This window comes from Rhodnius prolixus, unplaced genomic scaffold (assembly GCF_049639745.1).
Source record: "Rhodnius prolixus isolate KJV_2025 unplaced genomic scaffold, Rpr scaffold_6, whole genome shotgun sequence".
NCBI lineage: Eukaryota > Metazoa > Arthropoda > Insecta > Hemiptera > Reduviidae > Rhodnius > Rhodnius prolixus.
In genome coordinates this window covers 37,264,737-37,281,374 of record NW_027411634.1, presented here as the reverse complement: position 1 = coordinate 37,281,374, position 16,638 = coordinate 37,264,737, and the positions used below count along the sequence as shown (strand labels likewise).

The 16,638-nt window shown below is 31.0% G+C and overlaps 1 protein-coding gene and 2 long non-coding RNA genes across 53 annotated transcripts in view; 2 read left to right on the top strand and 1 right to left on the bottom strand.

The window, feature by feature from the left end:
- Window positions 1-5,893, top strand: part of LOC141461061 (proteasome subunit alpha type-2-like) — a 29,890-nt gene extending 23,997 nt beyond the window's left edge. For 41 of the 45 annotated variants that reach the window (XR_012462564.1, XR_012462561.1, XR_012462562.1 and 38 more), the window contains 5 exons: window positions 3,429-3,641; window positions 3,855-4,032; window positions 4,185-4,253; window positions 4,638-4,770; window positions 5,312-5,869. The gene's annotated coding sequence lies outside the window, so the exon portion shown is untranslated. Of the gene's footprint in view, window positions 1-3,428; window positions 3,642-3,854; window positions 4,033-4,184; window positions 4,771-5,311 lie in introns of all 45 variants that reach the window. The other 4 variants (XR_012462554.1, XM_074141738.1, XR_012462551.1 and 1 more) reach the window with 4 other exon arrangements.
- Window positions 5,894-7,074: 1,181 nt separating this feature from the next.
- LOC141461058 (uncharacterized) lies at window positions 7,075-13,336 on the bottom strand. Of its 7 annotated transcripts, none has more exons than XR_012462517.1 (7): window positions 13,208-13,336; window positions 12,526-12,951; window positions 11,549-11,682; window positions 11,006-11,127; window positions 8,959-9,233; window positions 8,320-8,577; window positions 7,075-7,216 (listed from the first exon to the last, which is right to left on the bottom strand). It is a non-coding gene; the product is annotated as an uncharacterized lncRNA (long non-coding RNA). The 7 variants fall into 7 exon arrangements; XR_012462518.1 differs by having other exon boundaries at window positions 11,549-12,700; window positions 12,773-12,951; XR_012462522.1 differs by having other exon boundaries at window positions 11,549-12,700; window positions 12,838-12,951.
- A 570-nt stretch (window positions 13,337-13,906) lies between these two features.
- On the top strand, window positions 13,907-15,905 carry LOC141461059 (uncharacterized). Its single transcript, XR_012462523.1, has 2 exons — window positions 13,907-14,047; window positions 15,688-15,905. It is a non-coding gene; the product is annotated as an uncharacterized lncRNA (long non-coding RNA).
- Window positions 15,906-16,638: the final 733 nt, after the last annotated feature.

Here is a 16,638-nt window from a genome sequence, read left to right as displayed (position 1 = left end):
TTCATCTACAAAATATTTGTTCAAGTAGCACTGTAGATTGACTGTTATATCTAGTTATTTATAATAATCAAACTATTAATTACAGGTGAAAAAGAAAAACGTTATAAAAAATAAAAAAAAATTATGAGGCTAAAAAATTCAAAACCTTTTTTTAAAAAATGCTTATATCAACATACATCAATGATTTTGTTTATTTTATTTATTTTATTTTATTTATTTTTTTAAATCGTCGGTTTAAGTTCATTCTTCGATTAAAGTAATTGTTATTTTATGAAGTAGTCAAACGTTTATAATAATAGGTAATAATTATCTGGCTTTATCGCAAATAATATAGTTTTCTTCAATTACACTCTCAATGTAGCTGTTCTTCTCACAATGTTGAATATATGTAATATATAATAAATAAGATATGCATATTTTTAGGACAGCTAATTATTCCAGTATTTTACTATAAGTAAAATTAGGGGGCCTAAATTAAATTACAATTGAGAAATGAATAATTATTGTTGAATAATCTACTTGTTATTAACTGTGTGTTATTTGTGCTCACGAATATTTCGGTAAGACGAATTCAAGACTGAAATATTCTGTTAAATCCGTGATTCAAATTTAAACAGTAGCTGACTCTAACTTTGTTTTTCTCTACTTTAACATGAATGTATATGTGACTACTAAGAATAAAGGACATATTAAAGAGAAATTTGAAGAATAATTTGAAATGGAGTTAAAATAAAGTACCTATTTAAAAACGAAAATATAATATACATTTTATCATAATTATAACAAAATAATATTATGATCTGGCCAGCATAAGGGTCTGTGACATCTAATAATTTCTAAAAAAATGTGAAGAAAAAGTTAATGCAGCAAAATTACTTAAATTATATCAGCTAAGCATGAATGAAATGTTGGGTACTAGCTGATTTGTGTACCTTTTGGCGTTTAATCAACCCTTATACTTAACAATTTAAACTGTAAGTTTTTGTTAAAGAGATTTTTGTGCCTTTTGGATAGATTTTCATTTTTGTCTATTTTACAAAGTTACTTATCTGCTTCACAGATTTTTTTAAAATTTAGAATAAGCAATTCTATCATTATAACCTGATAAGGTGTTAAGTCGGAACCGTAACTACCATTGGAGAGATCTTTTTAAAGAATGATTGTAGTTGCCATCCTCAATAACAATTTTTTTGAGAAAGCGTTTTGAATAAAATAGGAAGGTATTTGTACGTAAAAAGCAAAATTAAACTGCGATTACAGTACTTCTCCCTAAAAGGCAAAGATTTTGAATCGAACGACTATTCATTAATGTAAATAGGTTCACCCATTGATAATTTTAACGATTGCAGTACTTCCTCTTAGTAGGTGCAAGAGCATCAGCAACGTAGAGGAGCTTTAACCACTTATTCGTGCTAAATTTTATCAAAATCGGACAAAGCGTTACAGAAATATTGGTAATAATAGTTTTAGAAAGGGCCTTACTTGGGTGGGGCAAACTCCCCTCTTTATGAGGCACAGCGTTCAGACTTTTAAAGTGCAAATCTGTAAAAAATTTCAATTCGAATGACACTTCATTCATGACAATCGGTTCTCGTGTCGATAATTTGAAACGATTGCTATACTTTCCCTTAACAAGTGTAAGAGCTGATCGCCGCTTTAATGTTACGTAGGGGAGCCCTAACTCTATCATCCTACCAAATTATTTCAAAATCGGGCTAAGATTTACAGAATAATTAGTAATAATAATTTTGGAGGGGGCCTTACATAAAGGGGGCTAACTCCTCTCCTATGCGATGTACAGCGTCGAGACCCCCAAAAGGCACATCTACATAAAATTCCGAATCGAATGACACCTCATTCATGAAAATCGGTTCCCGCGTTTAGGCGCTACGTAGTTTACAAAAAAGGTAACAACAAGAAGAAGAAGAAGAAGAAGAAGAAGAAGAAGAACAAGAACAACAACAATTTTTGAAAAAGCCGTTTTTGCTCATTTTCGGCAACTTTTTTCTCGAAACCTATTAGATCTGGGTTGTTGCAAAAAAATTGCAGCTATAAAGGAGGGTTTGCCCTATAATTTAAAGAAAATTTGGGAATTTTATCTTTTATAGAAAAAGAGAAAAAAATTGTCAAAGTTGGGTGTTTTTCAACGTTACGCTTTTTCGTGCAGTTTTTGACGATCAACCCTTATACAACTGTCCTACCGGACAGTTTTAATAAGGGTTGCCATTTGTGTATTACAAGTAAAACGTCAGTGATTAGTTTTGCGACATTCAGTTAATACTAATTGGTTGGAATTCAAAATAGAAGACCTTGGAGTGAAATTATGCAATGAATTATTGGTCATCAAAACATAAGCAGAAGAAAGGTTAATGTTGCAATCTTCATCTATTTTCATTGGCGATTTATTAAAAAATCTATGATGAAGACAATCACTATTATACTATTATTATATAAGTCGTTATTTCTAAAATTAATTGTTTAGTACTGTCCCCCACTTATGAGACTAATTATTAGAATAGAATACATAATGTATTATTAGTCATAATGGCGAGTAGTATTTCATAATCCACAAATTAATTTTTGTTAGTAAAATGGACGTTTAGATGCCGTCGATATAAGAGGCCAATTCGTTAGTGATCGGGAATTGTTATTTTAATAATTTAACATAAGAATTAATTACCATTGAAATTAAAAAATGTGTCGTCAGTTTTAATAAAATTACAAAGTTCTATTCTCCTTTTTTTACTGTATCATCCAACATTTCAAGGGGATGATAGATTATTGCCTGTTTGTATTACATCGGTGCCCATTTTTACAGCAGTCTCTCACAATGTAAAACGAGTGATAATTTTTTGATTATTTCCGTCAAACGTAACTGTTTATTGTATCCTTGGCCAGTTACGGGCTTTCAACCATCATCAGGAGTAGATAATTTGGTTAGATTTTCAATTTTGACTGAATTTATTTTTATATAAATGAAGTTAAAATATCTAGGCTAAATTATTAAACTCCCATTGATAATGGATGGAAGTCCGCAACCGGTCAACATTCAGTAAAAATGCGTGCTGCAAAAGATAAAGTCAAAGATTACCCAGAACTGCAAGCACTTTACAATTGTTCATAGGATTGCCCAGAAGATGACTTGATCTCGTGGTCGAAAATATGACAGAAACTGACAAAAATCTATCTTCCCATTTTATAATTATATTTTTAGAAATGTCCTAGAATAACTAAATATAACGGGACCCCTCTGAGTTCAAATCATCAAGTGTTTTTGCATAAAATGTAATATCATCAGCAACTTTTTAAAATAGAAGAGACGCTGAGTAAGAAAGACGCCATCTATTTAATCAGATTGTGGATCTAATATTAAGTTAATTAAGTGGATTGTAATGTTAGTCGTTCACTCTCTTAATTGAATGTTCCAGATATTCCGATACATTAGAAATAAATGATGCTGCACATTCAGGTAACTTAATACTGAAGGGAGGATTTGCAGTATAAATGGTATCCTGTAATACAGAAATTGGTGACTGCGATGAAGTGCGATTTAGTGTAATAGATCTTATGACGAAGAAACTACCCAGCTAATATTCCTTAAGGAATTGTGATTCTGCCAGGAAAACATTTCATCACTTAAAGTTTGTTGTTCAATGGAGTTTTCTTTTGTATTATTGCTATTATTATAATATTCATTTCCTATTTTAAATGTATGAATAGAAATAGGGTGTTACTTTCTTTAAAATTATATCTCATCTAAACAACAAATTGAAAGCTTAGAAGACGTAAAGTGTTCAGTTTATGCCAGAAGTCGATTTTTTCAGCTGTAATTGATAAATCAAATCTTGCTTCAGGTCTAAGAGAAAAGATAAGCTGAACTAATTTTTAAAAGAAACGTAAAAAACTACTTATCTAGTTCAAAAAAAAAAAAAAAAAACCACACGCCGACATCTATGATTATCTGAGAACTGCAAATATTCTTGCAGATTAAATGAGTTAAAATTATGGTTGAAACAAAACTCTATAACTAAGGTAATCTGCATTTTATTTGTTTTTATGTTTAACAATAGTTTATTTGTTCTCTTACTTATAAAGTTAGCTACTTATAATTTATTCAAAAAAAATTAATTTCATCTTGAGATAAAACATTATTAATTCATCGCATGTTATTTTTACAAAATTAGCATTGGCTTGTGTGATGTTAGTTTTTATCTTCAGAACAAAATTGCTGTCAGAGCAGGAACAAGAACTAAGTAAGAGTTTTAAAAATATTATACTTTTTTTATTTTGTTTCTCTATGTTAAATTCCTTGTAAGGTGTACTTCGCTATATTCCATCCTCAGTTTTTCTTTGTCAGTAATATGCAATGTTATTAAGACCTACTGTGACTAAATACGAGCTACTCAATTAAGAAAAAAGCACGAATGACAAATACGAGCTACTCAATTAATCATGATGACCGGAGCACTACCCATTGCTACTAAATTATTGCTTTCACACAGTTTTCTTTTCTACTATTTCATACATCAGACATTTTTTACATAAAATACCTCGGTCCACTCACACAACCCTGGACAAGCTTCAACAGCAGTTACAAAAGAGAATGCTCACAAGAGAATAATAAATTTTTTGTGTAGACTAAACAAAGAGACTTTCGCTGAAAGGTGTCCATTAATTTGGAGACTAGCTTTACAAAGTACCAGTACACTTTCAATGGAAGAAATTAAACGTACGTTCTTCTTAGCAGTGGAAAAATGCCCTTGGATAAAGGTAATTTGTTAACAAGAATATATGGTTATTTAATTTGTTTACTTTCTCTTCATTAATGAGTGCAGTTTAAGTAAATGAATTAGTTTTTGATGTAAAATGAAAATACATTTTGGAAGCACTAATAATAAGTAATTTGAAAGCTTATTTTACATGATTGTGTTAAACATGTTTCACTTCGCATTATTAATTAAAGCAGAGTTGTTTTTAACATTGAATATTTGAAATCGTCATCTGTTTGCAACTCTTATTATTACCTGTACCATTTTTGGCGGCCAGAAATCCACAGAGATTTGTTTTTCTACTACTGTAAATGTGTTTTTCTGAAACAAGAAAAACGGACCATAAATATTACTTACGTCGATGAATAACCTCTCACCAACATAATTATACCGTTAAAAAATATTTTCTTTCTCCTTTTTATTTTTTCAATTAAAATTTGAGATCTCTAAGAAAAATTAAGACGAATTTTTTCACACATTTGCCTTTTTCAATTTGTATTTTGTCAATCTTACATTTATTTTTTTTGTTTTGTTTTTTAAAGATAAACTATGAAGCTGCTAAAATGCTGCCAGAAGATCTGTCACAAATTCAAGATCTATCAGTTGAAAAATACTTAGACTTCATATAACAACCGAAGAATTGGAAATTTTAAGGGAAGATTTTCCAGAAGAAAGTAGTCATTAGTAACCAATACAGGTCAAGAAGTTAAAAACCTTGGAGCAAACTTACCTTGAGGGTAGATAGCTAAATGTTTAGGCACTCTTACTAGACCTGCTGAAAAGTTATTTCAATGTAAATATCTTATTATTTTCTATACTATATTGATGTTCTAAAGATAATTTGTGTGTATGTACTTGTAAAAAAGTATAATATTAAAAAAAATAAATGTAATTGAATTTAAAACCAATATTTTCATTACTTTCTAAACATTTCTTTGTGATTCATAGAAAGTAATAATTTAAAAGAAAGTTCTCTTGTTTAGAGGCGTAAAATACTTTGGTATAACTACACAACTTAGATTAGGCGATATTAAAAGGACAGTTTACCATGAAAAAGTAATATTTTTATTATAAAATATATAAAGTAAATATATTTTTCAGTATGTGTTTTATTTTGCATTCTATTTGCTGCTTTTTATAATTAATTAATTTTAAAAGTTTATTGACAATAGTTAATTATTTCATAAGCGTAGCTAATAGATGGAACATTCATCTTTACTTTTGGCCTTTATACGCGTAGAATAACATTTATTTAAATAATTATAAAAATTAATCTAGAAAATACTTCTTATGGAGAAGCAGGTGCAGCTCTCTGGCAGTCATTCTACAAACTAAAAATTGTCTAGACTTCATTATTTTTTTCATTTATTTTGGGTATTAAACATTTTCTTAATTAGAAAAAATTATAATTAGGTGGTATTATGTATTTTTTAATTATTGGTAATAGATTTAAGTTTAAAATAGTTGTATGTGTTGAAAAAAAAGGAATAAATGGATGTTGCTTCGCTAGCGGACATCTTGTCATGGCTTCTATATGAGTAAGTTAAGTTCGCGGGTGTGGAGGGTGGGGCGAATAAAATTCATGCCTATACAGTGCTTGACCAATTACTAGCTATAACACTAACACGTCGCTTAACCTTCACGCACCACTTTACGCATTTACGAATTAATGGAAACTTGGAAAGATGGCAGACATATTTGATTGATACGGACGACAACAGCGACCTTCCCTCCTTCGTCACTGAGATTGTACTGAATAGAATTTTTTTTCTGCGGACATTGTTTCTCCATGGCTTCAATAAGAAAACTACATTCTCAGGCTCTCTAGCGGCGAAAGCTTAAACTAATGTTTACCATAGTTCGAGCAATCGCCGCTAGAATGCATTGGCATGTTATTTCTTGTTTTTTCTATTGAAAAATTGTTTAATTTTTTATTATTTATTCAAGATTGCTTGAAGTCAGACATATTGACGATTAAAGTACGACATATTTGGTGAGACGGTCAACAGAGCGATCTATCCCCCTGCGGCACTGAGATGGTACTGAACAGAAATTGTTTTTGCTGACGTATATCTAGACGTCGAGCAGTGTACCTATGGCTTCCAACAGTTAGAAAAGTACATTCTCACGCTTTCTAGCGGCGATAGCTTAAACTAATGTTTTACCGTAGTTAAACTGATTGCCGCTAGAATGCATGGGCATGCTATTTCTTGTTTTTTCCATAGAAAAATGCTTCTTAACTTTTTACAATTTTTTATTATTTACATAAATTACCAAATGTTTTATGGTTATGAGGATTATTAGATTAGTGTTACAAATTCTTTATTCTACCTTAATACATGGAATTATAATTTATTCATAATGAAATCATTTTGATGGTTGTTTCTTGACTTTCTTTTATTTTAGTGACAGTTTTGCGGTAGTGCTCCAGTATTGGCTTTTTCAATCTGAAAAAATATTATTCAATGAAAGAATTCTTTTTACCGTTTATTTTGCAACAATCAGCGCGTTGGCGCTATAAGTAACAGTGATAACAGAAACAATGAAGCTAACGAGTGGTGAAGTTACTCAGTGAAACACTCCTAAACATTAGGCTGTTAGTTGCTCTCTTTACTAGAGAGGAGATCACAGGCCACTGTCTCTTAAGGCGTCTTGTCGGGTTATCAGGAAGAGTTCTTAAAGATTTTGAGCTAGAGGATTTATGTGAGATTGCAGGTTGAAGTGGAGTTTTCTGTATCTTGTTTTAGTACGTTGTGTGATAAAAGGAATTTTAAGGTCAGTGTGTATAGTTAGGTTGGAGACATAAAATGGTGTGTTTATAATAGTTCGAAGTATTTTAGATTGAAGGGATTGAATTCTTTGGAGATTTGTCGTTTGGTTGAACCCCACAGCTCTATTGCATACGCGCAGATGGGTTTTAAAATAGTAGTATAGATTAGTCTTTAGTTGTCCAGAGAGAGTTTTGATCTTTCGTCTAAGAGTCTTTTAAGTAGTCGATAGCGTCTGTTTAGTTCTGTTCTTTTTAGTCTAGTGTAGGGGTTCCAAAAAGTCTTCGGTCTAAGTAAAGCCCAGGGAAGCGGGCAACCTCAGAAGGTGAAAATGATTTTCTAGCATTTTTTTTTTTAAATTTATTTTGTAATTTACTATCTGTATACATTGTATACAATCAGTAAATATGAAGAGTATGATGAACTGGTGCGGGAGAGCAGGAGGAGAGAGACTACCCAGCGGTAGCACTCTCTATAGGAGAGAGGAGAATGTGAGGTGGAGAACGTGAGGTGGAGATTGTGAGGAGGAGAATACTTCTATCAAAATAAATAAAGAATACTGAACTAAGTAGTGTTGACGCTTCAGTTAAATATATGTTTTTTTTAACTCCAATAATTTAATTATAAAAATGAAAATTGCGAAAAAAATGAAAATGAATATGCCTTTTGTAATTTTTAAAGATTAGCGTTTTTTAATCAGTATAAACTTTTTTCAATAAATTAAAAAATGATAAGCCCAACCGAAAAAGTTTTATTTAATTGAAAATCAGTATACTATTTACTTGATATTTATTTATTGTGTTTGTGGTCTTGTTTGCACTTTAACCAAAATGTTGGTATACTCAGCAACTGTTGACTTCTAGTACCTCAATTTACAATATTTTGGTGGTTAAAAACCGGCTCTATCTTTTTCAATATTCATTTGAGGAGAAATAGCGCCGGCTCTTTCACTTCTCTCTTCTCCATGACTACCACAAGCTAACAGTGACTCTTTTCACAAGATCATGATATCTTGAGCGCTGCATACTGGCTTTTCCTTCCTAGAACATTACAATGGTATCTGAATCTCACTTCGTTAAGTGCGCTTAGAGTGGTGTATTTAGTCGTGTAGTAGTGATAGTGTTTGTATGAGTAAATAAAGAACCAATGTACACAATATTACTTCCTCCCAAGAATCCTCCCAACTTTGTAATATCTTAGAATTTTCCAAGAAGTTCTCTTTGCATTCTCCTCAGACAATGAAGTGGCGCAAGTCTCATTTCGTAATCTAAACAATTTCTCTTAAATTATTTCAATTTCTATTAAAATCATTTAGTTTTACTCAGTAGAAATTTATTGCACGATTCTCATTATGTTAGTTAACCTTTAATGATTTAAAATTTAATTTTTTTTACAAAATGCCAGGATTGATTGTAACATACCCTTCTACAGCTATGGCCATTCTATGCACTTCTTAACGCCTAGATACCTTGTATCCACAAATTTATTTATTGTTAATTGCTCTGCTATTTTTCTTGTTTGTACTTTGCGTATTCACTCATTGGAATTAATTGAATATCGCAAAAGAAATCATTGACTTCTTGACAAACTCAAAGCTTTTCAATTAATTTAAATTGGTAAACTTTATCAAATCCTTCGTTCTGTATACAATAACTGCATGTACAGCATCATCCATCATCATCATGGCTTGGAATATCTGTAACGTAGAGTAAGTTAATAAAACTGACGACAGATTTTCTTGTACTTTAAATAGTAATTATTACTAATAGAATAGGCCAGATTTATAAAACCCTCGGGAAACCCGATGAATGGAACCTGAAACTAATAAGAAAATAACTGATTTCTTTTTAAAGTTTTTTCCGGCAACGGCAAAAATACTATCATAATTTAATACCTACCGAATTAATAAACAATTGTAATTGGACAATTAATAATAAGCATAAATTTTAATGTCAACGTCTCATTTACATTGAAAAGAATGGTACGCAAGTAGATACGAAAACCTAAACACATATTTAACTGCAACTGAATAGGAACCACACTAAAGGCACTCCACCAAGAAGAATAATATCACGTTTCAACTGAATAAAAAATAAATAAATACTTCCTTGTTTGAGAATAATAGGTTAGATTTCAGTTGGAAGACTATTAAAAATTAATAACTTTAAAACAACTTTAATGATTAAAATATTTCTTTCCTGGTTTATCTTTACTACAAGGTAATTTGCAATAAAATATTAAATACAGATTAGGCTTTTACATCAACTCCATAAACACGTCTATGTAACTAACAACAACAACAACAACAACAAGAAAAAATTGTGGAATGCTGCATACCATTTGCCTTCCGCGCAAATAATAATATGTTTTTCAATTAATATAATTCTTCCCTGGTGCTGTAGCATTCCAAGTAAAATATTAACTGAGGACGATACTGGAGTAATGTTGGTTCGCTATTATAATTATCTTATCCGCAGATCAACAGTGAGAATAATATGATAAATAATGTGAAATAAAAATAATTCTGAAAAGCAAAGAATTACATAAAATAGGCAGAGATTTTTTTTCGTGCCCTTTTATTAGCAGCTTGTGAAAATGATTCTGTTAACTTCTGATGTTAACTACAACAAAAAAATACAAAAGTTCTTCATGAATGATACTAGTGGAAACAAAATTATTATAGTTTATGGATTTATCTAGCTATGGTCGAATATAATTTATTCATAATTTAAGACCTAAAGAATTATTAGACAATTGTAACACTGAATAATTGTTATCAACCAACTAATGATCTGATTTCCATTCATAAAAATAGTTATGTGAGTAGTACCGAAAACTAGGTCACTTGTTTTTCAGGAATTCAACAGGAACCACACTCAAGGTGCTCAATGAAGAAGAATATTACTAACAATTCAATAGAATAACAAACAAATAAATAAATGTTTCTTAGAATGAGAATACGTGGAGTTCATTACTATTTGTAGACTACATTATCAGATTAGAAAATGAGTTCATTCCCTCCAAACTTCTACCAAAACAGACATTATAGGATCGGCAGCAGAATTCTTTTATTTTTGTAATATCTTAGTGATTTTTTGCGCTAGTCCTTCTTACGTCCTCTTCAGGTCTTAAAGTACCAAAGTTATCATCTCGCCAACTAATGATTGACGCACAATCTCTGAGCGAACCCCTGTTTCTTCTATAGACTTTAAATGCCAATATATTACCCACTTCAACTGCTCCATATTGTTTCCATCATAAATTCCTCCTATCTCAAATAATTGGTCTTCCGTCATCAAAAATATTATTCAGTGCATTTTATTATCCACATAATTAGGTTATTAGTGGAAAAGCATTCTATTCACAAACCCGGAAACGAAGAACGTTTACAAAAATTACTACTGAAAGGAAGATTGTTTTAAGGAAAAACCCAATGTCATTGCCTGAAATAATAAAAATAAAACCAACCTTATTTTAAGAAACATTTTCCCATTAGTTCTTCTCTATTGCTATAGTTTTTCTGCAAAGTGTGCAATAAATGGATCCCTCTCTTATAAAGTAGATTTGCAATCATCGAAAGAAAAACTCCTCTGAAATCAGAATAATTAAGAAAGTAAGGATTCACAAATAAGTGATTCTTTTCTTTAATTATTACACATTTCTACGTTCTTCGGTGGCCTTCATCAGGATTTTTTGACGGTGTTTCCGTTATCTTCTAATGTTAACCATAGGCAACTGAAAACTACTTGAAAAGTTCTGATGATACAATGGAATCAGAAACTAACAAGAAAAAACTAAGTTTATTAAGGATTTTTCTAGCTAAGGTAAAAATACTATCATAATTTAAGAACTAAAGAATAGTCAACAAATGTAATTGAGATCTATTTATAAGCATAAATTTTAATATAAATATCTAGAATAAAAAATAAATAAATTTTCTCAGTTTGAGAAAAGTGGGTTTAGATTTAAGTTAGAAGACAATAAAACCATATTAGTTGAAGAGATAGTTACCAAGGAACAACATCCAAAACAGGCGTCATGAATCATTTGGTACTAGGAGGACCACTCAATTTGTTACCATTTTGAATTTTCCCAAAGTCCACTTGCATTCTCCATAGGCAATGGCGTAAGTCTCATTTTGAACACTAATGCAAAATCAATCAATCAAGCTATATAAAGCTAACAGCTCCTGTCTAAATGTTTTTTTTGAAAAAAAATTCCATCCAGAGTAGGCTCCTTTTTTTTCTTTGGAGACGCCATTTAAGGGATTAATTTCTTCCCAATTGTTTTTATTTTTTTACGCACCATTCAATTAATAATAAAATCATTTGTTTCTTACTTATCAGAGATTTGTGGCACCTCTTAAAATAGATAGTACTTAATAGTGTTGACCCACTTTAATTTACTGTTTAATGAATTATGTGATGAACGATTCTTATTGCATAAGCTTCAAGAATATTAAAAAAAAATTAGTGATTAAAATATATTTCTACTACTCTTATCTTCTTGTACAACTATTACCACTGTTTGAACCTATTGACACGCAAGTATTCTTTCTCCATAAATTAAATGATATTGCTATGCCGCTTTTCTTGCATGTTTAGCCAATTAAGATTTATGAGGGCACATACATAGAATGTCATCGATGACTAGCTGTCACTATCTTAACAAATCGTGCAACAGTCAAGTTAGTAAACATTCTAATAAAATTTTAAAAACGTTACATCAACTAAAATAAATCAAAAACTTTCTTACTTTACAAAAACTGAATTTCTATTTTCACTATGGGAACAGCACCCTATTTCATTGCTGTCTATACTACCTAATCCTTTCGAAAATACAGTGTGCTATAAGATAAAACAATATTTCGAAAGCAATAATCTGCTAGATTTTCAACAAGTTTAGCAAACTTGTTTTGTCACTTTTGTTTTCGAATAAATTTATAAAAAATACGAGTTACATTTAAACTGACATCATTTGTTACTTACTTGATAAAACATACTTTCTTTAAGATAGATACTTGAAATTTCTCTTGTACATGTCATCAGAACCAATCATTTTTAATCATAATGCAATTATTCTATAGGACAGGTTCAGAATCCAGTTTGATTTTCTTCAGTACTATTTCCCAGTTACCTAAAGTGTGCTGAGTTTCCTTGAAAACTATGAAACAATAACGCATGTCTTTTTTGTCGTTAAAAGTTGGGATCACTAATTATTTACATAGTGCATTACCTTTTTTACTGCGCACATTTATATTTTGAAAATCAAAAGTAAAAACAAAGAAAGTAAAAAGTAACCTTGTGTCTGAAAGTTAGTAAATTGTACTTTTACTAAACTCTGAGCGCTATGATACTCTCTTAAATTCTTTTTAAATTTTATTACATCCTAGAAGTTTTTAAGAGAATTATGGTCTGAAACAGAAACATGTTATTTATTTTCTAAGGAACAGATAGAAACATAAACAGAAAAAAAGTACCCTTTCTAACCTTTAGCCTAGAAATTGATAAAAATTCATTTTTTTCTCACCGAATAGGATTTTAAAAAAATAGAGTTAAAAAGCTATAAATTTGTTTAATAAATATTAAATGAATAAAAACATTTATCAAAAAAAAATACTTTATTGTTAAATATTTAAAAAAAAAAATAATGATAAAAAGGAATACTAACATATTAGAGCTCCTACGATGGTTTGTATCCTAATACAAAACTGGAAATTTTTACATTATTTAAGCTGGTTTGATTCAAAACGAATTTTTTGTTAGCAGAGCGCTCTGGTGGCGATTTAGGTAAACCTTAAACAATAACCTTTTTTAATAGATAATATTCAGTTAGTTATTTTAAACAAAAACGTTTAATTTGAAGTATGAATTTATTATTATTTTTGGTTTTAATAGGAAGATAGGAAACATACTTTATTTTAGTCTCATACGTCAGGCGGTTAGTTTGGTCGAAAAGCTGGGACAATAAAAAATTCGGTAGAACTTTGAAGGGTGGTATTTAAATATTACTTTATTATGAATAGTGAATGATATTTATTATTATTCTTTTCGCTAGATAGATGAGTGCATATCAGAGACAAATCCATTTTCTCCTAAAAGATTCTTGGATTTTAAAACGATCTCTTCAGAGTTCTTTTTTTTAGACCACTTCGGTGTCAGTTAATTATTGTTATTAATAATTTTATTAAATCTCCTGATGTACCCGATTAATTGTGTATTCAACAGTTAATGTAACAAAGTAACAAGGTAGATCCTTGCTGTAATGTGAATGAACTGGCCAACGAAGAAGCTCGCACGAGTTCCACAAGCCTGGTTGCTGAAGACAGAAATCCCGCTGCACCGACACAACACATTTCCTGTCTGATAAGCGGAGGACCAGCCAGGGTCTGATGATAGAGAAGTCTGGTCGAGGTTTTGTAATCACAAATAAACCACATTAACTCAAGGAGTCTATAAGCGTATACTCTCGAGTTAAGAGCTCGAAGAGTAGCTATTTTTCTTTTATCAGGTTGGTTCAGCCTTTATCCGTTTACAACTTTTTTATGTTCCTTAGTTTCTGGCTCACTAGTGAATGGTATGTCTCTATTATATTCATCTTTATCTGATTATTTCAACTGAAGCAGCAATTCAATATAAGTAAAACATCTTCACAGATAAGCATGTCTCCTGTAAAGGTTGTGAGTAATTTATTATTATCCTTTGCTGAACTGAGCAAGCGCCCAATTATCAACTTAATCAGTGTGTAAACCATACCTAAGGCGAAGTATTGAAACTTCCACTGTGGAACATAGTTGCTCACCTACAGGTATACTTCAATTCACTCTAGGTAATTGGGTAATTGTCTCTGTGGCGGCCACCAGCAGAGTTAGCCTCACATTATTTGTCTGCCATTTATCCTATTTATCTGTCGTTTACTAACCTTGACCACTTGTGAATCTAGTGGCTGTAATGTGTACAAAAAGCGTCTACCTTAGAAATACAATGTTAGAAACGAAAATGTGGAAATTGACCTGCTCTGTTTCCGTGGCTTATAATCAAGAATTTAATAAATATTTTATTGGTTTGTTAGACATTTAACTCATACCTCAGCCCTTTATTTTTCAAATAAAGCAAATGAACAGTTTTCCTCCCCAATTTTTTTGAACATCTGTTATCAAAACTTGCCGACCTAAGAGGTACAATGTAAGCTTTGCTATGAAACATAAAACCATGAAATTTCTAGAAACTAGAGAAGGTTATCTGGTAGTCCCTTTTTTGCTTACCCTTTAGATCCAAAACTAGGAAACCTAATGGGTACAATATAAGCCCGGCTTCGAAATAGAAATTGAAAAAAGTAATTTCAAGTAAGATTAAGATTAGAAAGTGGGATGGGACCTATGCCTCACAGCACCGAAGCAAAAAAGAGCCTTATTGTGCCTTCCCCCTTAGGATGATGTAGAGCAGGGGTGAGCAACCTTTTTAATCAATGGGCCAATTTAAATTTAATTTTTTTTTGGCGGGCCGCACATAGATTAACTCTTATTAATAATTTACGAAACTTCGTACTAAACGCATCGCGTCCGTATTGAATGTTTGAACAAGTCACCGACAAGTGTGTATCTCGTCACAAAAAAATCGCGCAGACGCGGCGCGTTCGTATTGCATGTTTAAAAACGTCGTCGACAAGTAACTCGCCATAAAAAAATATGTAGGTTTAGTATGTACGACCATTTTATTATAATTAATTTTATAACAATATATTGATGGGAGAAAGTCGATAAAATAAATTCAATTTTAGAAATGCTTGGCGGGCCGCGTGTTGCTCATCCTTGATGTAGAGGAAACCACCGCTTACTAAGAAGGTTGCGGACATTCCCTAATAGTTCTTTTTGTGCTATCTCGTTTAGCCAATGGTTTCATAGGGCAAAATTTTAAGCAAAACAAATGTAGATTTTTTCAATTTTCATTTTTTTCTGAATCTATACACAAAACTAGTCGACCTATTGTGTACTAGCTACGCTACACTAGGAAATAGTTTTTTATTTTTTATGATGATCTTCATCAAAACCTTCAAGTGTGTATTATAGCAATAACAGGCTTAGCAATAAAACGTAAGCAGTAGAAAAAAGAATCTACCAAGAAAACTAATGTAAATTTTCCATGTTTCAGAAGCTATACATCCAAAATACCAGCTGACCTATTGTGTATATTGTATGCCTGGCTTATATATAAACTGAGAAAAAGATAAAATGTGGAATTTTGAGTAAAGCTTTCTTATTATTTGGAACCTCTACGTCCAATAGTAGCCGACCTAATGTGCATAACGTACTTCTGGCTAAGAAATACAATGTTAAAATTGGAAAATAAAGAATGTTCAATAAAACTAATGAACTTTTCTTTTTTATCTGAACCTCTACATCAAAAAGTAGTAGACCTAATGAGCATGATGTATGCATAGCTTTGACTAGAAAGAAAAGAAATAATAATTTAAAGTAAAACTGCAGATGATTTTTTCCTTTATTTTTTGAAATTCCAAATCAATAATAGTTGTCCTAAAGTGTTTGGTTTATAGTAGCCGTACAAACTCAAATATAGAAACACAAAATAAGGAATCACCAGTTGAACTATTAAACTATCTCTAATTCCTCCTTTTTTTCAAACATCTGAAACCAAACTAGCCAACCTAGAAGGAATATAATGTATTCCTGGTTGAGAAATAGAATTTAGGAAACAGACAACTAGGAAATTTCAGTAAAATTAATAATGATATTTTATTTTACATGTTTCACTTAACGCCAACCTCCATAACTAGCCGACCTAATGTGTATATTGTATTCCTGGCTAAAAACAGAATGTAAGAAATAACAATTCAAGATATTCCAGTAAAACTACGATTTTGTATGCTTCTTTATTTAATGAACCTCGGAAACCAAATGTAGGCAAGGTAATGTGTGCAATGTATGCATGGCTAAGAAGTAGAAATTTAAAAACAAAAAATAAGAAAATTCTAGAAAAACTGACTGTGATTTCCTATTTTCCCTTTTTACTGATCCTCTTTATCCAAATCTTGACGACCTAATGTGTACAATGTATACATGGCTAGGAAATAGAAACAGAAAA